This window comes from Conger conger, chromosome 3, assembly GCF_963514075.1.
Source record: "Conger conger chromosome 3, fConCon1.1, whole genome shotgun sequence".
Taxonomy (NCBI): Eukaryota; Metazoa; Chordata; class Actinopteri; order Anguilliformes; family Congridae; genus Conger; species Conger conger.
The window spans coordinates 33,897,480-33,925,362 of record NC_083762.1 but is presented as its reverse complement, the minus strand read 5'-3'; positions in this window follow the sequence as shown (position 1 = coordinate 33,925,362).

Here is a 27,883-nt window from a genome sequence, read left to right as displayed (position 1 = left end):
TGTCTATAGGGGGAAAAGTGTGTTGGCAGTGTCTGTGAGAAAGTTTTTCTCTGTGGGAGGGGAGTGTGTGTATGTGAGGGAGAGTGTGCCTATGGGGTGTTTCGATATTTGTAGAAATGTACTGAAGGTAGTGAGATTTTGACATGCCAACACACAATTAAAACAGCACATTACGCTGTAGGAGGATAGGAGGATGGAGAAAAAATGTCAGAACACAGTTCCTCAGCATTCCTTGTAATTAACAGGATGTACACAACGATGTGAAATGGAGAGGATTTAACCCTGGTACTGAAAGACGACAGGAGACCTTGGGAAAGCCTGTTGTGAAGGATCATGATGTACAATGGCTTCCTGCTAAAGTAGCCCAGCCAGCTGTCTCCAAGGTATCAACAGTGAGGCTCAGAAATTTGATAGCTTATGGAGTCCCCCCTCCACACACACACACACTTCCAGTGGCCTCCTTGGATAGAAACAAGGCATTTCTGAGACCACCCCAACCCCCAACCATCCACCCACCGACCCACCTCAGGGCCAGACAGCACACACCTGCTTTCGCTCAACCATGCTGGCTTTGAAGCGGACACGTGGAGGTCCGTTTCCCTGGGACGTCCGGACAGGCCCCGAGTCCCCTGTGTTTAGGCAGATTGTCTGAACTGCCCTTATGAAAACAGCGAGAAACTGAGTGCGTGCGATAGCTCTAATGGCCCCGTGCTCCTCATAACGGGAGCTAAACAAATGCACACCTCTGTGATCCCTAACATGCTTTAGTAAGGTCGTTAGTTAAAAGATTAGCTGGGGATGCATCGGCTTTTTCGGGATTCGTAGGAAAGGAGACTGTTTCCAAATAAAGGAAAAGTTGTTTAGTTTCCATTTCCTGCCCAGGGATTGCATATGAAAATGAGCTCTACTGCATGTGCATGTTCTGTGACAAATAAATAAATAAATACTTTTATAGTTCCAGTGATGTTTGGCAAACTCCATATGGCTAGTTTTGTTTATTGTGGCGTTCTGCCACTCACCCAAAGTGTTTGTTGGTATGGAGTTGGCATTTTATGGTTATTATTGAGGCTTGGTGACCCCAAGATAATATATTTATTCTGTTGTGTGAAGTTATTATTTCCTTTGTTCTCTTATTGACAGTTCTTTGGCTTTTCCCATGCTGATATTTTAGAAATTTTGCATGCGTGTTACCTGATTTTCATACTCTAGTGAAACGGGAAGTGATAGAATGCATCATATATACAATAGAGTTAATTTAGACTTAAATTAAATACAGTATTTTATTGCCAATTTTACTTTGTGTGATTTTATTTACAATAATTGTTAGGGGTGCTGATCATTTTGACACATATGTCTCTTTTACTTTTCAGTAAAAAATGAGATTACATGATAAATGAGAAAAAAACATTGAAACAAGAGAGTAAATGTATTGAAATAAAATATTCCGATATGTTTGAACAGAATATATAGATTATTATCTGTGTTGTTTATTATATGCAGCCTTTTTTCTTCATTTTTAAGAATAATTCAGGAGCTGACAGCATTTGTGACCATTTTGTGAGTTTTACACAATATAAAAAGACAACGCTTATCATTTTGAGTGTGTGTATGAGAAGCATCAATTGTACAGCACTTTGGATAAAGGCATTATATAAATGCCAACCATTTACCATTTACAACATACATTGGACTGCATGTTTTTGGAATTGTTACAACAGAGGCTATTACCCAGAAATCCACACCAGCCCCATTAGTGATTAAGTAGGAGGTTATTTCAGCAAAGTGTATGCAGCTGCAAGTGTCCGAGAGAGAGAGACAGTGACAGAGAGAGACAGAGAGAGTGATAACAATCAGCTGAAATAAGCAGATAGGTGTTGCCAAAGCTTAAAAACATGGCTACAGAGGATACATTTCAGTCAAGCGTATGCAAAGCTATCACCAGGGCAAATCTGCTTATGTGTGCAGTATGATGATGGGTTTAAGACCAGGGCTATGTTACTGGGCTGGGATATAGCAGTGCACGGGAAGACTAACTGCATACGGAATCTGCCAGATAGCCATCGGTACTTACACATTTTGTTTTGGGGGGGTGGCTCTCTATGCTAACATGTCCTAAACTTTGATTCGCAATCAAAATGCAGGTATTCCTTCACAAACACAGTTTTCATTTCATGTTGCCGATGGCCGAACTCCGCAAACATACAAAGAATGCTCTTTTTGAAGGTCACCGTTAAGAACACATTTTTATTGAATCCGTAATTGTTATTCCAGGAAGAGAATGTAAATTCCGCCTTTCATTTCAGTGTGGAATGCACCAGCGAAAGCTTGGCGGAGATGCGGTTGCAGATCTGGCCTTGCAACCTGAGGGATACAGGTTCAAACCCCGTAGGGGGAGGGGGGATTGCTGCGGTCCCCTTCAGCAAGGTCGAGCCGAATACCTTCAATAAATATCCAGCTGTGTACATGGATAACATAAAAAACTAAATCTGAGCTGTCTAAGTCGCTATGGATAAGCGCTTGCGCCGAGCAAATAAATAATGTAATGTAATCTTCTGCAGACCGTGTTTCTGAGGGAACCAAGATAAAGATGCACGCACACCGTCTATCTGCCTCTGCAGAAAGACATGGCTAAACCCACACATCAGGTTCGAGCTCCGAAACAGGAAATAGAATTTATTAAGTTGTCCGCTATTTGCAAAAGATAACTCTCAAATGCCTTAGCTATGTACTGCCAATATGTCAACAAAGATGACTGTCCTTTGAGTATGAAGTTTAAAATAAAAAAAAATTTAGTTTGAAAACAAAATGGCTACTCATGACTTTTCAACCGTATAACCTTGAATGTGACTAAAGGCTAAAGGCATTGCATGTACTTCTACTGAACAGGAATATTTTCCGGGCACTTGGGTTTGTGCCATTGGATTTATGCTTAATGATCCTTCATATGGATTTTGCATATGTTTGCTCTCCTCCCTCCCTCCCTCTCTCTGGGCTGCATGCTGGGAATTTGGGTATGCAGGAGGATGATCAAGGTGAGAGGGTGATTGTTAAGGGTTGTTTTCCTTTTTCGTGTTTCTTTTTTAGGGTGAGCACTAAAAGGGAAGAAATATATACTTGGACAAACTTGTTCAGTAGCAGTAATGCATTTTGTTTATGCGTTGGTTTTGTGGCAGAGTGTTGAGATGGTGTCTCATTGCATGTAGGTGCGCTATCCCTTTCGCTCTGTCATGGTTGAGGTGCATACGTGATGCCAGTTGTACGGTGGAGGAGGTTTTGTTGGCAATGGGAGAACAGGTTGGGCCTGATAGTATCGCTTCAGCTTCAATGATTAATCAGTTGTGGTTTTCATTAAGGTAGAAATTGGTGTAAACCGATTGATTGAGAGTGGGTAAATTAATTTTTTCCCATTGTGGCACTGGTTTCGCTAATAAAAAAAAGTCACAATTTTCAATGTTCCACCATTCATTCCAAATAGCGATATAGAGCCAATAATTTCGTGTTTTAGAAGATTTGCCATTGCAATAAAGATGGTTCCGCTTGGAGGTAAATATCAGGCCATTGCTTATGAATTTCAGCTGGTGTGAAATAGAAAGCAAAACAGTTGAGCTGTATTGGCTGTCGATTGTAATCGTGTTAACCGACTGAAGGTCTAAAGTTTAGTCTAGAAACTGAACAATAAATTCATCTCTATATCTTTCTCGCTCTATCTCTCTCTTTCTCTTGTTATCATTTCAGGCCTGCCCACCATACTGTTCTGTGCCTAGAAAGTGCAGCTCTAAATGTAGGGTTTCTGTGAAGTGTGCAGTTGCCACGACGATGCATTTCTCATCCAGATGATAATATTCTCCCTCCACTGTACTGAGGTCGCTGGGTTCACAGCAGAGCAGGTGAAAGAGATACTGGCGGGAGGGGGGCAGGGGAAGGAGGGGGTGAGTGATGGCGGTGTCTTGAGAATACTGTCAACTAGGAACCCAGCTCAGGAATGATGTCACACAGACTGTCCCAGGGTGCCTCCTCAAATTAAATTATCACGGTGTAATTAGCGCTAATTACACTTCTTGATGACTGCATTTCCTGTAAATAATTTCCAGTATGCAAAGACAACAGGAAGAAAAAGAAAAAACCCCATGGTGCACTATAATTATCAAAGGAAGTAGGAGAGAAACCATCTTTGTTTTTGTCAAAGGGGAGTTTTCTTTCCAGAATTCTTTATTTCTGCTTCGTCTACGTTCATTAACAAGTGAACGGGTACCTTTAGAATTTGATGGTTGGATGGAATCTGACTCTGGGAACGGCATGCTCAACTGAAGGTGTATGTTATGAATGCAAACTTGCGGAGAAATCAGATGGTAAAATATAAACATTGTGTCAAGCATTTTCTCTCCTGTCCAAATCTCCATTCATTTACTGTATGCATGCATTTGTGTGTGTTTATGTATTCATTCATGTATCCTTCCATATACTGTACTGTACATATGTGTGTATGTCAGTGGAGGCTGGTGACTTCCAGAATTGAGGAGGCCATTTTTTTCCGCTTGCTCACTTCACTCGCGATGGAATGTTCCCTGTTCTCTTATCTGTCTTTGTGCTGGCCAAAGGCATACTATTTGGAGTGTAAGCTACAGTCAGAAAGTTCTGGCTGATGAAATTCATTGTGCAGAGCTTAGCCTTGTGCCTTCCTGAAGAAATGACATTGCTGTAAGTCTATGAGCCTGCCTGATAATTAAGCTGAGAAATGACATTTGGATGTAATATAAATGCCAAGTGAACATGTGTAAAAGGCAGGAATTTTAATTATGTAGTTAAAAACAATTTTGTTTAGCTTACATTTTTCATTCTTCTACAGCTTCAACATGTAATCACCAATTTAATCAAGTTTAGCATATAAAAAAGATAAGATAACACTTTCTTTATGATATGTAGTTTTATTCAATATATTTAATATAAAATATGTAAAAATATGGTTCCAGTTGGCTTTATCTAACGTTAACGTTATCCACTAGAGGGCAGCACTCTATTCGTATTTAGAGTGAATTTCCTCACAGAGCAACAATTCGGTAATTTGATATGGAAGATTATTAAATTGACTTGTAATAAAACGAAATGGACTACATTAAAAATAAAACTGTTCAATAAATCCCAAATGGTGTCTAACATGACCTATTGAATGTCATTCTCACTCCCTAGTATCTGGAATCTGCATATCTCCAGCCCAAGAGCTCAAATTGCGCTAGAATCTCGCCGACTTCCGAGGTAGTTTTAAGCAAAAGTGTTTGGCCAAATGAGCTATAAACTCCAGGGATGATAGCCAGGGGTGTTCTCTAAATTTCCTGAAAAGCACAAGTTGATAGGACACTCGTAGCCACTATGGCGAGTGTTTGTTTGACTGAAGTGACTAGCGAATTCTCAAAATGGCTTCTGTGTTGAATAGGAAAGGAAAGGATAGTTGATTCCAAATGAACCAGTAGCATGTGATTGGACGAACAAAATGTCAATCTTTCAGCCCTGGACACAATGCATGGTGAGGCCAGGCCTCCGTTGCCCACCCATTTTCAGTGATCTGGCCAATCACATATTGGCATGAAAAAAAATGCATTACATTGACTTCTATGAAAAGCTAATTTCCTAGGGGAGGCCTGGCCTCCCTTAATACAAACTGATAGGGAAATCTGGCCTGTTGCTTTACAATTGCAATATTGGGTTTTAGCCATGGGAAAATTTAGATTTATGAACAAAACTAAAATAATATGAATATAAAAAATAAAAAATATGTTTTTTGTTAAAATAAATAAATAAAATAAATATATTTATTGTTTTTTTTTAATCTCTCTCTTCTCTCAAATTATTGGGGAGGCCAGGCCTCCTCCACCTCTATGGAGGAGCCTCCACTGGTGTATGTGTATTGTATATTTTTGCCTGTCTGTTCCTCAGATTGTGTGTAGATGTGGATGTGTATGTAGATGAAGGTAAATGCTGCACAAATGTTTAAAATATGAAGTGCATTCATAAATAAAGTATGTTCATGAATTTTCCCTTTGCTGTCTAAGTCACTGGGACAAGAAGAATGGTCTAAGAAGAAGGAACACACCATTGAACATGCCTCAACAATGACTCTGGCATGTCATCAATATAAAAACATTTTTTTTTTTGCGTTTGTTCTCCCTGAAGGTGGACTGGAAGAAATGTGTTATGAGAGATTGGAGTGTTCCGATATTTCTTAAGGACATTCTGAAAAATCAATAAAAGTCGTCTAATTAGATCTCAACACTGTAAATGTCCTGAGAAATACGCAAAAATGAGCCCTAGAGAAATAGGGATCCCAGGCTTCCAGCATTCTATTCTGGAGACCATATCAATCATGGATAAGAAGAGTCTGTCCATGCGTTAGGACAGTGAGCCAAAGAAAAGACTGCTCTGTTTGGTTTTCCAGCCAGCTTTAAATGCGGCTCATGTGAGGTTTAGATATCAACAGAAGGTGTTTGGGAGCCATGGTGGCAGCGCTGAACCTGCATGTTGTGGGTGTGACTCCCAGAAACTAATGGGGCACCAGAGAAAGCCCTCCAGCCACGATATATTTCTTGCATCAATAAGGGAGAGTTCCAACATGCTTCAAGACGGTGCTCAACAACCAGGACTGCTTACCCGGACAACTTCACAGGGACTAGCCAAAAATAAGTAATGCTGGAGCACAGCAAGCTCCGAGACAAATACACGGTTTAATCCGACAGGGGAGAAAGACTGACGTTCCAGAGTCGACAATGTCTTCCTCATAGTCAAGTGAGCAAAGCATTTGGCTGTGCATTTCTGTCAATCACCTTGCAACAATATTGCTCAGGATTTGCAAGCTAACATGCTCACAGAGCTACACACTGTCTCCACTTCCACATGATTCAGAAACTATCCGCGGGTCTTGATTTGCGAGAGAGATTTGTGTCCGTAAGCAGGCAGAAGTGCGAGAGCTTTCAGGTGAGTGTGGACCGGAGAAAGCTTATCCAAATGATAAAATGAGTAGACCTTCACAACGTGATGCCGCTAATGTTGGACAGTTTTTCAGTGCTTTCACAATGGGAATAAATAAACAGCACAAAGGCAAAAAGGCTTGTTTGCTCACTCACGGTAGCTTGCAAGCTAACTAGCTAGCGAGTTTTGCAGAACATTACAGTTTACTAACATTGCATAGCAACCACCTGGCACTACTTACTAGCATGTAGTAACCATTTTCTTGTAAATTATTCTTGCAATAAAATTGTTCATAAAAAACTGTTTTAATTGGATTGTGTCTATAATATCTATATTATTATGTTTGGTAACCATTTTATGAGAGCAATAACTCACTCCAGGACGTGGTATATTACATTACATTAAAATATAGAGTATATAGAAATTTTATCACAGCTACGGGGGCTGCGACCTCTGCTGTGCGTCTGGCCGAACACACCCCTTAGCTGTTATAAAATTTCTATACACCACTGCCTGTCGTGAGTTATTGTTTACAAGTCAAGCAATACCATGATCCAAGTATGTGCTAGACAGGGTGGAGATGGTGGTACAAGAGACTGTGCCAATCGAGCACACACGTTAAGACACTGGCTGAATTTACCTCTTTACTAAGGCACTGAGGGTCCAGAATTCCTTAAATAGGAGATTTCAAAACTGAACTTTCAAAAGATAAACATACTGTAGCATACTCAATAGCAGTGCACTTGATATTTGAAGTAAAGTACAACGCATACTTTGAATGTGGTTATCCCTTTCATTTTGTGTGGGTCTCAGCAGCTAAAGTTCCTAAATCATTTATGAGCACCAAGTCATGTGCAAATACTGGAAAATTAGGAGCCACTTGAGGAATCATCTTTCAGAACTGTAGACTTGTAGGATTTAATTACCGCAGCAAAGATCCAGAGCCTGCCCTAGTCCATATCTCTCTACCCTTTTCACTCACTCACTCTCTTTCTGTCTCTCTTACACTTACACACACACACACACACACACACACACAGACACACATTATCTCTGCCGCTGATGCATTACATCTCTCTCTCTCTCTGTCTCTCGCTCTCTCTGTCTCTCTTACACACACCCGATGCATAAACACACACGCACATACACTCACAACTGCATTATCTCTGCCAATGATGCATTATCTCTCTCTCTCTCTCTCTCTCTCTCTCTCTCTCTCTCTCATACACACATTACACGTTATCTCTCTCACTGACACATTATCTTCCTGTCTCTCTCTCTTTCTCTGACCCATTTCCCTGTATGTCGCTCTGTAACACAACTGTTTTATTACAGCGCGTTGTACATGGAGATAAAGGTGAAATCTTTGTTTTTTCTTTCTCTGGAGGCTTCTTCCCACTGCAGCAATGTATGAATTACAGCCCTATGCCGCTCTTGTGCCAATGTTTCAAAAGCATAATTTCCTTCAACCCATTGTCTTGGCTTCAGATGAAGCGACATGCAAATATCATATTTTGAAATCCTTTCTTTCTGAAATTAAGGCGGTGGAGGATTGAATTGCTCACAAACATTCCAAGTTTGAAGTGTTTAAAGGTACAATAGGTAATTTCGGACTTCTAACGGTCAAGAGAGGAATTGCAGCAACAAACACACTCAAACCACAAAACTGAGTTCTCTGTGAACTCGCTGATGTTTAAACGCCATTGGCTGTGGCAATTAGAACCAATTTTCAACCAATGAGCTTGAATCATTGTACAGTTATACAATGTTTTGGTGCAGTTTGCTGGCCCATCAACTGCAATTTTGAAACCAGAATTTGAGGACTATAAACACTGGCAAAGGGTGAGTCGACATGTCAGTGAGCCTCTTTCAATGATAGGAAAGGATTTACAATCGTCTTGTAACAATGTTTTAACACAAAAATCTTACCTACTGTACCTTTAAGCTTGCTGGCTTTTAATAGATAGAAATGTACAAGGAAAACAAACTCATTTCAAACAATTCAGTTCTACCATGATAAAAGAAACTACTGCCTTGCCGGTTATCTGCCTTGTCACTTTGCGTGTCAGTTCCTGGGTCTCATGGTGGATATAAAGATATAAAATAACCAGGTGAGTGACTAGGAAGCCCAACGCTAAAGTAGTTGCAAACTGCAGCCGTATAATCTGCAGCTCAAAACCCATTGTAAGTGTATTTAAAGCCATGATGCACCAATAACTGCTATCCCCACTATTACGAGCGAATAGCTTTATAGGGGCTTGGGAATTACAGTTTATTCAATTTCAGGTATTATATAGGGAACCTATAAAATTGTCAGAAATATGTGTGCATCACTGTGAATTGGTCATCTAATGAAGGAGCAACACACATGTTGTCACTGTTTGAAAGCTTTGTTCATGCAAGTATTCAAATGCTCCTGCTGCTTAACCTTCAATAGGGGCTGCTGGGTGGCTTATTGTGTAGCCCATCCACTTCAAGGTTTGACGTGTTGTCGATTGGTGTAACTATTATGTTATTTCAGTTGCAGTCATATTCCCCTCTAGTCGTATTGTCCTCTGACTTCTCTCATTAACAATCCATTTTTACCCACAGAACTGTGTTATGCATAAAAATCCAAGGAGATCAGAAGTGTCTGAGACACTCAAACCACCTTGTCTGGCACCAACAATCGTCTGATGATCAAAGTCACTTAGATCACATATCTTCCAAATTCTGATGTTTGGTCTGAAAAACAACTAAACCTCTTGACTATGTCTACATGTTTTAGCTATTGAGTTACTGTCATATGATTGGCTTTGTTACGCCGAGGGGAACAGAGGAACCAAAAGCAGACAGGGGTGAAGAAAAAATGGCAGATTTAATTGCAACAGCAGGGGCAGACAGAGCGGAGTCAAAAAACAGGCCAAGATCAAAAACCAGGGGGTCAGTCCAACAAGGCAGAGGTACAGATATCCACAACAAGCAAAGAAGAGTCCAGGGAAGCAGGCAGGGGTCAAAACAGGAAATCCAGATATACAAGGGCAAGGACTCAGGAACAAGGGCAAGGGCAAGGAAACAAGGAGGCTAGAACTGGGGGAAGGAATAAAGGGCTCGGGACTCAGAAAACTGGACAAGAGGAATTAGCAGGGTGCAACTGAAAAGGACAGGTATAAATACACAGGGGAATGAGACAAACTAGGCGGGGCATGGGACTGAGGGCGGTCTAGCAAATAAACATCAGGTGAGACACATGAAAGGGTAATAGCACAATAACGAGGGGGAAATGAAAACGCGGACTGGATTCACAAAGACACACATGTAATACGAACGGCTCCGGACTAGGGAGTAGACAATTGCAGAGAATCAGGAGATGCAGAGATACGAAGAGACAGGTGCAAATACTTCGCTGAAACTAAGCAAGTAATCAGTGATAGAATAGGGAGGCGGAGTTACAGGACAGAATTGAAACTGGAGATGCGTTAGTAAGTTAGTTAAGTGATTTAAATTACAAATACCCAAAACTAGTGAATGTTAGTTTGTTAGTTTGACAAACATATTAGTGTTTTAGTATAATTAGTACTGTACAACTTCTATGTTAGTTGGAATTAGTATATTAGTGCTATGTACAAACATGAAATGGAGAGAAAGCATGAAGTAAGGAATGCAAGATTGGAAGGACGGTTGAACCCCGGAATTACCGTAAACACCCGAATAGTGGGTCACTGGGCCAGTAAACATTCAGACTCAGACATCACAGGGGAAGACGAGTGCAAAGACTAATGAATATAAACAGAACACCAGACATGAATCTGAAAAATAATAAATTACAAGAATAACGATAATAAACAATGATAAACTAACACACAGAACACAGGAACATAACAGGCTTTAGATTAGATATTAGATTAGATATGTGTATTCACAAGCTGGTGTACAGGTAATGTACATACACATAATGAAGTGGCCACTGAGTGTACTGTACATCTACAGTGAGCTCCATAATGTTTGGGAAACATATTTTTTTGTGACTTGGCACTATATTTCACAATATACAATTCATATGTGGTTATTGAAAAGATTCTCTGCTTTTATTGAAGGCCATATTTTGGTTTCATATGTGAATTGTTTGATTACAAATCTAAAATTGTGGAGTACCAAGCCAAGTCAAGAAAAAAATATCTCCCACAGAAAATCTTGTCCCAAACATTATTGAGCTGCTAACCTTCTTTACAATTTTTAATTAAAAACCTCTCACAAATTACCCTTAGACTCATTTTGCTAATGCTGAATTGATCAAGTGTCTTTCCGCGTAACTGTTACAGCATAGAGACAGTGTTCCGATACAATACTTACATACTTAAAATTAAGGGTCTGGTACGGTTCCAGCAGTTCCAGACAGACTCTTATCTTGTGTAGAAAAAGCACAGCAATGCCATTTATCAGTGTTGAGTGTTGATTCAGTTCAGTACTGCTAAATGAAGGTATTATACCTGGCAACCTTTGCTGGCAAACCCATAGATCACTGGTGTGAACTCATCCAGTCGTGGTACACACAGTGAATTGATATTAATCATTATTGCTAGAGGGCTCTGGGTAGAGGCTACGTTGGAGCACTAAATAAACCAGGTTTATCTCAAAGAGACCATTTTTAAATGCTCATCATCTGGGATTGAATGTTTCACTCAAATCAGAATGCCTGTATAAGAATATTAACCTACTCATAAATTCATACCACCTGACAGTGATATACTGTACCTGTGGATGAAATACATCTGATCTTATTTATGAAGTCAACATTGATCCAGATTATGAGCAGTGCAGCCAAGGTATATACTATCCTGGTGATGATAGTGGACTATGTATTCATTATTATTATTATTATTATTATTATTATTATTATTAGTAGTAGTAGTAGTAGCAGCAGTAGTAGTATAATAATAATAATAATCATCATTATTATTATTATTATTATGATTATTATTAATATTATGTTTAAACTCCTCTGATAAAAATAGGTTCACCCTCACACCCAGCCAGTGGCAGCTCCACCCTCTCCACACACAGTGCCGTTATTGTTTTCCCTTCACTGCAGCCCTTCAGCTGGGACCAACAGGGATTACCTCCCTTCAGGCTCACACGAGGCCATGACTTCATACCGCATGCTGCCGCACCCCCAGTCGCATATGTCATTCCCCACCATGAAGAGTCTGATCCCTGGAGCACACACACACACACTCACACACACAGAGATATACAGAACATGTGCACACACACACACACACACAGACACGTATACAGAACACGCACACTCACACATACACACACACACTCACACACACACACACAGATATACAGAACACGCGCACACACACACACACACACACTCACACACACACAGATATACAGAACATGTGCACACACACACACACACACAGACACGTATACAGAACACGCACACTCACACACACACACACACACACACACTCACACACACACACAGATATACAGAACACGCGCACACACACACACAGACACACGTATACAGAACACACACACTCACACACACACAGATATACAGAACATGCACACACACACGCACACACTCATTCATACACACACGTATACAGAACACGCACACACACACACACACTCACACATGCTGCTGCACCCCCAGTCGAATATGTCATTCCCCACCAATAGAGTCTGATCCCTGGAGCACATGAGCACTCACACGCACACACACACATATACAGTACACGCACACACACATACTGCACACGCACACACACACACAGATATACAGTCCACGCACACTCACACACACACACAGATATACAGTACACGCACACTCACACACACACAGATATACAGTACATGTGCACACACACACACACACACAGATAAATAGTATACGCACACAAACACACACACACACAGATATATAGTACACGCGCACAAACACACACACACATATATACAGTACACACACACACGCACACACACACAGATATACAGTACATGCACACACACAGTACACACACATATATATAGTACACACACACACACGCAGTACGCACACACAGATATACAGTACACGCACACACACAGATATACAGTACAAGCATGCACACACATACACACCCATATACACACATGAATACATGCACACACATCCATGTAGACACACAAAAACACACATACACACACACACACACACACACACACACACACACACACATACAAACAGCTCTTCAACTCATCTGGCTTGTGGCAACTTCCCAGCAAAACACCCACATATACACAGGTGCACACAGATACATCTTGTTGTCCTCGTATGAAATATGGAGACATCATAAGGGAACAGCATTTGCACAAAAGGTGCATTCAAGCCCCCAGAATCCTAAATGAGTCCTGAAGCTCGTCCCTACCCAGTGGCAGACTGCGGTACTGCAGCTGGTCCCAAAAAGCAAAATTTCAGGAGGTTTACATTGCAAAGCACGTCCTTACACTGGCCAAGTAAAATAGGCACAGATTAAGGTTCCAACATACATGTATACTGTATTTCAGTCAAGCCAATTACTGTCCTTGGGATTAATGTATTACTCCAAAACCTAACACAAAAATTAGCCCGCATTATTGCCTCTTTGCTGCATTCCATGGCTACATATTTTTTATCCGCATGAAGTTGAGTAGGTTGAGAGATACTTAGCTGCTTGTATTTATTATTATGATTATGATTATGATTATTTTGTAGGCAGGCTGTCACCTGTAGGCCAATGGTTTGACTAGTTAAATAGTTTCGCTCATATCAAGCAACACTTGTGCGTGCTAGTCAGACAGACAAGCAAGTGTTAAGCTTTGAAAGCTAGCTAGCCAACTTGAAATGATACAAACCCTGCTCAAGCTAGGTTTTGAAACAGCTGGTAGCTGGTTGACCAGTTCAGACCAGCTCCATTCTCTGTATGGTTCAACCAGCTCAACCTATGTTTTGCAACAGGATATCTGTCAAGACTCATGGATGACTACATTGGGAAGAAGTGTTTTATCCTCTGTATATGCAGAATTCACAAGCTGTTTATTGTTATCATGTAGCTGTAAAACATGAATTAACATTAGATCGATTTTACTTTTTCTGTTATCATTATCATTTCGATTGGGCTATCTTTTTTGCTTTTCTGACTGCTAGCTAGCTATGGGAGAAATGTTATCTGATGATGTCACTAAAAACCTTATCACTTCCAGAGGCCAGTAGCTACAACTTAGCCACATACACATGCAGCCAATGTTAGTCCTGATTGCGGAGGTATCTTTTATTTTCAAAATACTTCCCTTAAAACCCAATTCTTGTCAACTTTAAACTTTAAAATCCCCCAAAAGCTGTCAAAATACCAAAACGCAAAAGGCAATGCTTTGTGGCAATGCACATTCCTGTGTGGAACTGAAGGTGTAGCGGTGCAACTCGACCAATCACTTATTAGCTGGTGCCAATTTGCAACAAAGGCAGCTCCCACAAACAGCCAAGTTTCTGCACCATCTTACCTTGCTCATAGAAACTCTATGTGTGACATCATCATATGACTCCAGTTTCCTTTTAACCTCCACGGGTGCGCCTGGGGTTGTACAATGGCTTCATATTCCTTGGCTATTACAACCATGCAGAGCAATCATTGGACCCAATGGCTCCAGTGAGATGGCAGCTCATACAATGACAGATCCACCACCATGTTTAACACTTGGCAAAAGTCATTGTGGGTTGATGGCTTCCTTTGGTTTCTCCAAATGTAAACCCATCCAGATGTAGGAAAAAGAGTAAAAGACAACCATATTCTTTTTCTATTGTTCAGGGGTCCAGGTTTTTGTGCATTTGCTTTGGATAAAAATTATTTCTGAATAGTGGTGCTGCCATAAATGCCAGCTCACAGTGTAGGTTTTGTTAAGACCAGGTCAACATTTCTGTGTTGATTCAAGTCTGTGGTCATTTTAAGGCCATCATTTTGGAGTTTGTAGCAAATGGCCTGTTAAATGTTTGTCCAACCCTGTGAAGGTGCTTTGACTTGTAACCACTGACCATACTTACTTTAAGTAGTAATTTCATGTTTGCTATATGTTGCTATATGTTTCAACAGTTTTCCTTTGCTACATTACAGACGTTCTTGAGACTGATGCAATTCAGATAATATTTGGCTTCTTTAGAACTTTACTACTGGCTGCCTTTACAAATTTACATATAAAAAAGTGTTGTCAGTCTTCTTTTAAAGCTGACACTTACTGCATTTGCATTCAATTTAATATGACTCACCTGTGTGACTGTCTTTGCACAGTTGTTGTAATTTGGATGCTTCAAAGTTATGGGTGTTTGAGAAAAGGTTTAATTTCCAAAATATCCGCTTCATGGTTGCTCATTGTAAAAAAAATTACACATTAGCCTCTGATCATGTCAAACATGTGCAGAGAATGTAGGCTAGCTATATAACTATTAATGAAGTTACATTATCATCGGTAGTCTCTTTGAAAGCACAAAGCAGCATTGTCTTCTTTTCTGATAATATGCAAGGATCGCTAGGAAACTTGCCTGTGCATTTTTTGTGATGATGCATAATAATGAAGCTTAACTGTTACTAGGGAGGGCAACTGAAAATTTCCGGAAATCAACATGAATATTGTGATTAAAATATCAGTTTAATCTTACATTAACGTGTTGTGGAGAATCATTGTCCTAATGTGGAATTTTAATGTGATAAACAGGCTGTTTTTGTGGCTTTTAAAAGCTCATTTTTCCATCAATGATAAGAGCAGGACCTGGACGGCAACAAAAATGTCACTGAACATTCTATCATTTACATTTATGTTGTTTGAAAATGGTGGCTCTTTCTGGTTGATTTTAGGCACGTATATGGTAGTTGGTTCCAGTTCGAACTCTGACTGATATCCAGGTCAGCATTTTCACTGGACACTCATTATATCCTGCTTTAAAAATCCCAGTTGATAGCCCAATAGTTTAAATGCATTTTGCTAATAAGACATGTTAGACTCCATGCATGTTAATGGTCATCAGCATACGGCAACCTTTAGGTAGAAACTAGTGGAAAAGAGAAATTGATAACGGCTCAGAAAATATTTTATTGAGGGCACATTGCCCCTGTAGCATTTGTGTGTTTTGAGAAGAGCAAAATTCAAGGCTGTTACAGGTTAACTTTATTGTAAAATGATTATTAGCTAGCTAGCTAGCCTCTAATATGGTTACACTTTGTGTAGTGTTTGTCTGAAGCAATGAATTGGGAACTCCTACTTGCCCGTATTGTATTATTGTATTATTATTATTGTATTATTGCCTTCTCTGTGTCTTAGAAGTTTGTTACAGTGTTTTTTTACTTTACTTTATGTCACTTTAAATGCCAGCCAAAATCCACACTGCCCACAGAGCGGAATGCACTTGGTTCTTGATTTTTCATCATAAGCCTCAACCATAGAGGAAACTGAATTACAGCAGCGTTCACAAATCTCTCTCTATTTACATTTACTTATCAACTCACAGAGAGAAAGCAAGAGAGAGAGAGAGAGAGAGAGAGAGAGAGAGAGAGAGAGAGAGAGAGAGAGAGAGAGAGAGAGAGCAAGAGGGGGTTGTAAAGGGTTGTGTAAATATAATTGTGGTTCAGTATTACAGAACTCAAGAGGTGGCATGATCCTCAAAACAAATGTTTAGCTTTTAAGAATCAAAGGTGTAAACACACACACTCGCACACACACATCCAGCTCTCCAGTCTATGTGACTTGTGGCCCCTTCACAGCTCAATCTGTGTTCACGGAAAGAAACATTTCATTAGAAAGAGGAGGTGCTGTGTGTGTACATATGTGTGTGTGTGTGTGTGTGTGTGTGTGTGTGTGTGTGCGTGAGATTAGGGAGCGTGTGTATGAATGTGTAAAGAGTTTGCTATTGAGTGTATGGGGGAAATATGGGTGTGTTACAGCACGTGTGCGGCAGGGTGTGTGATGGGTGTCTGACAGGGTGTGTGCTTGCACACTCATGCACAGCTGGCTTTTGGACTGAACGCATTTACCACCCCATTGGTAGTGTGGCAGGCGTCCCCTTGCCAATGCAGTGGGAGTCTCCCACGGATGCCTGTCGTAATGCTCCCTATAAATCAACATGCGTGGGAGTGTGACAGCGCCCTGCATACGACAGGATGGAGTCAAACCAGGACTGTGCTGTACATTCACAAGCTGGCTGTCAGTCCACATCCCAGGAATACTCAAAGCCTCTATGACGGATTACCACAAACACAGGCGTAACGAGCACTACAGTCATACTTTATGGTTCAGGATTAATGATGTAACAACACGGTAAAACAAAATAAAAAATTGAAATAATTAAAGAAAACTGTGACAGTTTACATTGGAATGTGGCACCCATTGCCAGACAAGATATACACTCAGTAAGCACTTTATTAGGCAGACCTGTACATCAGCTTGTTAATGCAAATATTTAATCAGCCAATCATGTTGCAGCAACTAAATGTATAAAAGCATGCAGACGTGGTCAAGAGGTTCAACTGTTTTTCAGACCAGAAATGGGGAATAAATGTGATCTAAGTGACTTTGACCGTGGAATGATTGTTGGCGCCAGACAGGGTGGTTTGAGTATCTCAGAAACTGCTGATGTCCTGGGATTTTCACGCACAACAGTCACTAGAGTTTGCAGAGAATGGTGCAAAAAAAACATCCAGTGAGCAGCAGTTCTGTAGGTAGAAATATGTTGTTAATAAGAGAGGTCAGAGGAGAATGGCCAGACTGGTCAAAGCTGACAGGAAGGTGACAGTAACAAAAATAACCACACATTACAACAGTAATGTGCAGAAGAGCATCTCTGAACACACAACACATAAAACCTCTAAGTGGATAGGCTACAGCTACAGAAGACCAATAAGTCTCAATATAAGTAAATAAATAATAAATAAAAGAAGTCATAAATACACTGAGTTCACTGAGTGTGTATTTCAGAGCTCATTGTGCTGACCAATCTGTCAGTATTTTTATGCTCAAGCAGCAGGTTTTGTCCACCCAAAACAGTCAGGATTGGGTTGATGCGGCAGCAGAACTGGTCAAGAGTTTTAATCATACAAATGTAGAATTTCTATAGTTTTGATATGACTCTCATTAAAATAATCATAAAAAACTTGATGAGACTCATAAAAAGTCTCATTGGCCCAGGGCTGGGCCGGTGAGGGTTTTTTAGCATTAATTCCTTTTTCCAGGGCACAATTTTCAATCACTATGGTAACAGGATATACCATTTGAAAGTGTGTAACCTATTGCTTTTACGACAACAGTACTTTATTTTGAAGTGTTTTTTGCCTTTTTGCACGTACAAAAAATACTACAAAAAATACAGTAATTTCAGTACAGCGAACCAAATGCATAATAGTTTCTAATTCTAAGAATGAGCTTTGAATTTAGCTAATGACATTACGTTTCCAATGGTGTATAGTTTGTTAGACTTGCATGAAACAACACAGCATTTTGTGTAACAAAACTAGCATTTTCAATACGCACGTGGAGACTGTTGAGCTTCGGAAAAAAACAGTTCTTGAGATTTCATGCCAAAAAACAAAAATTCTTTGTTGGTTTACAACAAAAACATTATTTTGCGATGCCTACATCTAAATAGACGACTTCTTTAGGAGGACTTCCAAGGAATCTTTCATCTGTGTGTGAATATTTTTGAGGAAGACAGTGAAAACACCTTTAGCTCCACAATAGAGGGCATTTTCAGTGATGTGATCTTATTTTGTATAGGTGAACATCTAAATACATTCTCAAACTATTTTGTGATTATTCAGCAAGTCCATAAATAAGGAGCCAGCCTACTTTTGAACAATGAATAGCCTGTGAAATTGAGGAATGTCTTTGACTTGTTGATGACAAAAACTTCAATGAATATATTAGGATACAAGATGTCATTATTGTACTTATTTTTTATGATCTTCATAACCTGTTGCTGTCTGAGGAGGACAGGGAAGTGGAGTCAGAGAGATTCGGGGATGGTGACAGGCTGGGGGAAATGTAAACATGTTATATAGTTTTGTAAGCAAAATGCAGTATCTTACACCTCATAAAAACTACTATATCATTTCATTTCCATGTGTCCTTTTAGGAGTCTCCAAATGTAATTTTTTGGAAAACTGCCTAGACATAGCTTTGAAAGAATGCCCATTTTAGTGATATTGAAATACAATTTGAAAGGAGATTTCTCCAGTGTTGTGTGTTTGTTGTGTGACTCTATTGTGTTTCTAACTGAATCAGCCACAGCCACAATACAAATCGAGACCTCCATGGTGATATGAAAAGCTAAAAAACATGAAAAATATGTGTGTGCGCCTTTAATTACTGTGTATTGCAATGCTCCCCCTCTTCCCAAGAAAACCGTTCCAAAACGTGCTGTTTCCTGCGACTGTGCCCCTGTAGGGATGTGAGATGGCACAGACTCTCGGGCTGATCACCCTCTTGTAAACCTGCCCAAGGAGGCAGGGCACAGCAGTGCCACTACTGTTGATTTGCTCCCTGCTGGAAACAGTAGGCCGGCTTTTTCCAAGAGGGCCACCCCACCAGCACGTATTGATTTAGACACACTTCCTGTGGGCACCTCTGTGATCTCCTGAAAGCTTTTTTGCGGAGCAAACCCATCGGAGGAAAATGACAATCACTCAAAATTTAGTCAATACCAGCTTCGTGACATTTTCCAGACAGAATATAAAAATAATAATAATTTTTAAAAATAGTAATTTCAGCCACTCTGGGGAAAACAGTGGGGCCTGTTCCACGCAGGAGGATTACTGAGCTAGCCAGAGTAATGCAGTAAAACCCGGAGCAGTTATTTTTGCACAGTCACCGTTCCATATTTGGGTGGGGCCCGGGTTTTACTCAGTGCAGTTATCCAGCTAAATCAGTAATCCTGCTTTGGCCCAGGTCAACCTATTCCCCTTTAGTGAAACACAACTGAACTGAACACCTCTAAAACAGCAGGAGCCTACGTCTTCACTCCTTGTCAGATTTTACTTAGTTATACACAGCATTCTGCCTCCGCCGGTCCTTGTGTTTACCGAAAAACAGTAAATAAATTAATTTAACATGCAACCCCTGCTCTCTTTTCCGGTCTAATGACGAGCGGGGAGAAGCTGTTTAATATTGCCAACGTGTGGACGCGCCACCAAGTCGGCACCCTGCAAATTCCCACAACAAATTATGCTCACTTGTGATCTCAATAAATTGATGTCAGGGAGCAGGAAGGAATTTGTGTTGTGTGAATGGAAAATAACCCACTAATGTGCCACGCTGGCGTCGCGCCAGATTAGAAACAGAACAATCCCGAAACAGGCCTCCGCGGTGAACGGGGTGGCACTTCTGTTTTTAGTCATTCGTGTCCCACATGTTGATTACACTGTGTGAATAATGGTGCCCTGTGGGATCCCGGAATCGAACGTGGTTAATTCAGGGGTGTGTGGCGGCAGCATCAGAAACGGTCAAGACTAAATTTGACCACCTGTGATTCCGCCACAGGAGGTTTTGTTTGTAATGTGATGGAAAGGTTTGATTGTCACATTGTTTTATGCTCTGGTGAACATTATTTCCCATGACTCCGGTACATTTAATCCTCTTCTTTCTGTCCCGGTTTTTAAATCCCTCTTTAGTTATGCCATTAGAGCAAAGGCTTCTTAAAATATTAAAGCCTGCCTTGAATTCGCTTTGACATTAAAGTTGTAATTTTCCTTTCGAAACCTTTCCTTCATGTCAACTGTTTTCTTTTGGACTGAAGCAACAAAGAAACCCAGATCAGGGTGCCCTGGTCCAAAACAAGGGTTTTGGTTTTTGTTCTGACCAATCAATAATGTATTATAATGCAAATCCAGGTTTTGATTGGTCGATTTGCTGAATCAGGTGTTTTATTGCTGGACTATAACAAAATCCTACATCCACCCACTATCTCATCTGGCCCTTGTCAGATAAGATACTGCAAATGCATTTGGCAGTATATACAGTAATGTTTAGGGAATTGCACAGTGAGGTGAGGTGAGGTTTGATTCCGAGGTGAGAGGTACTCTACCATGCCATGCCCTTAAACGAGGTATTGACCTTTAATTAAGACCTGAATGAACAATGTCTTAGAGGGATGCTAATATGTAGTAGCAGACAAGGCAAGCAGCATAAAACAGCAGACCTCCAGGAAGGTGAACCTAAACAATAACAGTTAAATTATAAGACGTATTACAGCACTTATGTGAATCACACCACATTAAACATTGAGAAAGGGGATTTAAAACAGTTCTTACAGGTTCGAATGCTGGGGGCGGTTGGTTGGGCCCAACTGAGAATCATAATAAAATCAAGACAAGGCATCACACAAGGGGAAATATGCACTGTATTGTTTCTTAAGTGAAAGAAATATATAGTGAGAAGATTTTTTTCAGGGGCCTACATGTGTGCTTGATCAAAGCTTTCTTTTAAAAAACACTATTAATCTCAACATTCATATTTACAATGATTAAATACTATTTATTATAGTGATTTTCCTGAATTGCATGTTGTCAGCAATGCAGAGCTAGAAATGTTGTGTTCAGATGTTGAGGGAGCAGAAACCGTGTTTAGCTCCCTCTGCGCTCCTAGGTGGCGCTGTTGAGCCGTGTTCGGACCCAGCCGGAGAGATAACCCCTCCTTTGGGGTCAGTTTACCTTTGCTGCCGGCTCATTGTGCGGGGGGTGTTGTTGTTGTGCTGCCGGGGCCTGGGAGTAGGTCTTTCCCAGGGTCCGTGCCGTGGGCTGTAGCCTCCGCGCTAGCGCCGAGTCGTTTCCTCCCATTCACGGCAGGGGCAGCTTCCTTCCTCTGCCCAAACAATCGCTCCGTGAAAAGCGCCTCGCTGCGGACCGTCACCGTCCTCCTGCGCGAATCTACCAGGGCAGGGAGGCCGGCCCGCTAAAACAGAGTCTCCCGACCCCCCCCTCCCCAGCCTTTTTTGATTATAGAAAAACAAAAATAGATTACAACATTTCCTATTTGTATTTCCACGCTGCATTAATGGCACGTTTCAAATAAAATATATGTGGTTTTCGAAAGGAGTCGTGCTTTTGTTATTGTTATCATGAATGCACTGTATACATGACTGGTATTTAAATTACATTACATTACTTTACAGGCGTTTAGCAGACGCTCTTATCCGGTGCGACGTACAACGAAGTGCAGATCGAGCGCAGGGACGAGTGTGAAGAGGACCCTAGAGGACAGTACGGTTATGAGTCCTAGCGTGACCATTCAGATACAATTGGAACCCTTGAAGACATATCAACTTACAAACTAGCATACCACAGTTGGCAGCTAGAATACCCCGAGTACAACAATAAGATCGGTACAGTAAGCGTGGGTTTTTTGGGGGGGTTAGGGGCAGTTTCCTTGCTACTCTCTTACTGCTGTGCTGTTTATCTCTGAGACTGACAGCACAGGTATGACACAGCCCCCACGCCCTCCCCACTGCCGCCCTACACCCACTTACCAGAGGTACATCACGGAGGCCTCCGAAAACAACGTCACCATCAAAGGGCTGCAAATTGGTGCTCTCACTGATCTGTTCCTGCCAGCTGTACCCTCTGTAAACCTTGACTCAGGCTGGGCCTCAGCTGCTCCTGTGCTTCTTAAAATAAAGAAGAAAAAAAACAAAAACTATATGGACAGAGAAGAGTTTGCTTTGATCTACATCGCTCTGACTCAGAGTGTCCAAGAGTGTCCTTTGCATTCAAAATTCAGCTAGTGAGCTCACAACCCTTTTGTTCAGAAATAGCTTTCTTTCAAATCATTCACAATCTTTTTTTGTAACGAAGTAAAATGATTTACTTTCATTTTCCTTGCTTTTTTTTCTGGCTTGATAATATCCAGGCCAGCACAGCTTCCTGATTCTAATTATACCTCTGTGAACCAAACAATTGTATTTGCTGAAGGATGTATGCAGATAGACAGTGTTCTAAGATATTGGCAGAGCTGCAGACACAAATACGCACGTGCCGGCATACACACGCAAATACACACATAGGACATACTCACACGGTTACACATGCACTGGTGCACACATACATACATATAAGGTTGCACTCACATATACAAATACACATGCAAAAGACATACACACAAAAGACATCTCACATCCATACCGTAGGTGTATACACACACACAAAACACACATATGGCCACACACAAATACATGCAAAAATATACACTCACACATATGGTCACACACACATACGGTCTCACACATGTATAGGTGTACGCACACAAATACATAAAAGAAACACACACACATACGCACAGGAGCAAACACATGCATGCGGTCACACATGCAGGCACATACACATGCACAAATACACACATAAGCTTTCACTCACATATATGTGTTTAAACACGCACACACACACACACACACACACACAATCACATACACACAACACATCTGGTCTCACACACAAAAACACACATATGGCCAGACACAAATACACACAAAATCTCATACACACAGGTGCACACACACACACAGTCACACGCACACACTGAAAATAAAGAGGACATTCAGGCTCTTCTGGAGGACATTCTGTTACTGCCATGACTGTATTCAACAAAGATTTTTTTTTATTGCATCATGGTCTATTATTTCAATACATACTGGTTTTTCATACGCTCAGTCACTGATGGGGAATTCCTGGAGTATAAGGGGAGTGGAACCAGTTTGATATCTCACACACACTGACACCCCTCAGGAAAACTGTTATGCATTTCGCATATTTATGAGTCATTCAAATGTATACTTCTTTGAGAATTATAGCATTTAGGGATATGGTTGGAACTGAGAAATATAAAAGCTTACAGGGATTGTTCAGGGAAGAAGGGTATTCTGAGTGAAACTGAGAAACAGGAAAGACAAGAAGGTCTGTGGGGTTCCTGACCTTGGTCTAACAATGGCTCCTTTCGTCCTTCCTTACAATTTAATAATAATTTGTTATTTAGCTGATGCTGTTGTCCAAAGTAACTTACAGTTGATTAGACTAGACTGATTAGACAATCCCCATTGGAGCAATGCAAAGATATGGGCCTGGCTCAAGGGCCTTGCTTATTGGGGCCCTTCCGGGCTCCGGCCATGTACCTTAACCCTTTCCATTTTGGCCCCCTAGAAGGCAATTTCAGCCTATTTTGTTGTAGTCCTATAAAAGTGTCAATATCTCAAAAACTATTTACTGCACACAGACTTAAATTACAGAAGAGCTTATACCATTCATAAATTTGAGACAGAACACATTTATGTCAGAACATGTACATACAGTGTACACAAAACATACATAAAAATACAAAGCAATTACAAAAGCCTTGTGTTTTTATAATTAAGCACTGGATGTCTCAATTTCTAAGTCAAGGTTAAACTCAGAACTACTTTATAGTTGTGCACAAACCTATTCTCAATGTGGATACAATATTTGGTAAGGATATCTATAGGCATTCAAATTCCACATGCGTTTTCCCAAAAATGCCCCCAGATGTCCACAAAAGTCCCTATATGCAAAACATCTGCATATATTTTTGTCCAGACACATTAATGATCAGAAAAGCTTACTTTTCTATTAAACAAATTTTTCTTAAATACAAAATGTAAAGAAAATTTACCTTCACATGTGGTTTATTCACATATATGAGACTATGTTTTTATAAATGCCCAAGGTGTCCATTAAGCTCTCCAAAGATAATTACTCACCCTAAATCTTTATAACGAATCTGCATTTAAAATTTTGCTTTATTTCAAAATTAGGTTAACCAGAGCCCTGTTAGCCCCGTGAGGCAGTAAAACGACAGGTTTATTGATAGCAAGTCCAACACAAACACTCACTTGATGTTTTACGCACATCTGAATATTAATTCTGCTATGCAAATGCTTCTTATATTGGTACTTGATTTATTTGACAAAGAGAAATGGTATCAAGGATTGTTAGAATATGCCTTTTATTGTCTGAGTCTGTGACTAGGTCAGGGTTGTAAACTGTTTGTGTAGCATGGGGGAGCCTGCTGTTTTATTGCCCTGCATTGCAAATAAGAGAAGATATGAATAACAATCTTTTTAACAATCTGGCATTGCCATCTTGCGGTTTTATTACGTCACAGTTTTTACTATCTTGAAAATATCCACGAAATGGGACGTTGATGACTCAACCAAAAGGGGGCAGCATGGATGGGGTTAACCACTGGTGGACATACTTGCTTGCTTGCTTTACCTGACCAGCAAGACCCCTCCGTTCTGCCACTTTGTGCCGTCTGGCGTCTCCCCCTCGCCACACCTGCACTTCTCGCTCACGACTGCTGTCTGTCCTGGTCCCACGGTAGAGGAATGACCTCCCGTTGGATGTCAGAACGGCAGAGTCTCTGACCTCTTTCAAGCGCAGACTGAAGACTTATCTCTTCAGGCTGCACCTTTCCCTCCCTACCTCACCACCATGATTAGCCTTATATATGCCAGACTGTAATGGCACTTATATAGTTGTATAGATATTGTTTTGTTTTTTTGTATTAGCTATTGTATCGTTGTACTTGGGGTATTCTAGCTGCCAACTGTGGCATGCTAGTTTGGAAGTTGATGTATTCTTCAAGGGTTCCAATTGTATCTGTATGGTTACACTAGGACTCGGAACTGTACTGTCTTCTCAGGTCCTCTTCGCACTTGTACTTGTGTTTGATCTGCACTTCGTTGTATGTCGCTCTGGATTAAGACCGTCTGCTAAATGCCTTGTAATGTAATGTAATGATCTATCGAGAACAGGAAGGTAAAATCAGTACAGCAGAAATCACAGCTAGTTATTCAACGGTCATTTCCAATCAGGGAGAATGCAACTGTGGAGCATGCATTCAAACAGGACTGATATTATCACAAATTATAATGCAATATGTTTAAAAATACAATGCTGTGAAAGGTATCACACTTTCCAAAATAACCCCATATACTGACTGTATGTCAATGGGACCTGTTTTCATTGTAAATGTTATACATTATTTTACAATCTAGCATCTTTCACATGGGCTAGTGGTTATTTATTTATAAATGTATCTATTTGATGATGATTTTTGTTAGCAGGGTGCGGGGCTAGGATCAAAACATTCATCTTTATATTTAACATTCATCTACTGTATGATGTTGCCGGGAAATATGAGTCGGACTTTATTCTGTTAATTATTTATTTTTCTCTCATTTACCTGTCCTGTCACTTGTCTAAACAAATTAATATATCCTGGTAAAATGCAAATAAGCGATGTGATATTTAGCAGAGAAATGTTAGGCCCCATAGCATCTTTGCACTGACATGAAATCCTTGGACGACTGAAATTAAGGCTTCAGCACAGGCATTTCAGGAGTTCACTTAGAGGAACTGTTGTCATTGAAGAGCTTTAAATTTATTACTCCTGAAGGCATAAAGTTAATTAAGACTGCATGATTATCGCATCTGTCACATGTCCACGAGGCTAAAGAAAAAGGAGTATTTATTCAATTTTATAAGACAAACTTTGTCAGATGATTAAAACTATATATTTTTAAATGCTGCAGAGCATTTACTTTAGCAAGAACACACTTTTTTTGGACAGGCCATAGAGACCCACTGTCAGTGAACACTTTATTAGGTATTTATTAGACACATTATTTTTACTCGTTGGGATTCTGCTGGTGTAGCCTATCTACTTAGTTATGATGCGTTGTGTGTTCAGAGATGCTCTTCTGCACACCGCTGTTGACTTCCTGTCAGCCATTCTCAGACGTCTCTCATTAACAAGGCGTTTCTTTCTGCAGAACTGCTGCTCACTGGATTTTTTTTTTGTTGCAAAACTAGTGTGCGTGAAAATCCCAGGAGATCAGCTGAAATGATCAGTTTCTGAAATACTCAAACCAACCACGATCTTTCCATGATCAAAGTCACTTAGATCACATTTTTCCCCATTCTGATAGTTTATGTGAACATTAACTGAAGCTCCTGACCCATATCTACATGATTGTATGCATTGCACTGCTGCTACACAATTGGCTGATTAGATAATCGCATGAATAAGTAGGCGCAATAAAGTGAAAAGGTTCATAATAAAGTGCTCGGTGAGTGTGCTTACAGTGCATGGACAGTCAAACCATTTTTGCTGTTGTGACTCTGTACTCCAGCACTGTGGATCTGAAATGAATGAAAAAGAATGAACATGATGTTGTTGATGATGACAAAGTGCTAATTATCAGCTTTAATTTGAAGGGATTCACATCCATATTGGGTTATTATAGGAACTACATTCATTTTAGGGACCGAGAGCAAACGGAAGAATGAACATAACCTAAAATAAAGCAGTTATATTTAGCACTGGAGGTAGTGGACAGACAGTTCTCCTGTCCTCGGGTAGGAAGCACTGCGTAGGCAGTACATGTTTGCTGTTGCTAGTAATTCCTAGCAACTTCACAAAAGCGCCATTCCACATTGTCATTGAGAGAAAGAGGGAGTGAGAGAATAGAGAGAGAGCGAGAGAGGAAAATAAATTCAGAAGTGGAGGAATGTATTTGATGTAGGGTAAATTATTTGATGTGTATATTGCAGGTGTGGGTTATTAGGCCTGCTATGGTATGTCTGAAAGCGTCTGAATCATAAAACGCACTCTCTGGGTGAGAATACTTATGGTATGCAATGATTTATTTCACCTTCAGGAGAAAAAAAATAGTTATGCTATTATGTTTAAAATGTTGAAATAAAAACCAGATGTTGCAAAAAAAACCTATAGGTTAGCAGAGGGAGGGGATTGGATTGATGAGGTATTGTATTTTAGACGTATAAATATATTCTTCCTGGGTTGAGGCGGCAGCAGACCCAGGGGAGAGTAAAATATTACTCCTGAGTGGCTTTCTCTTGTG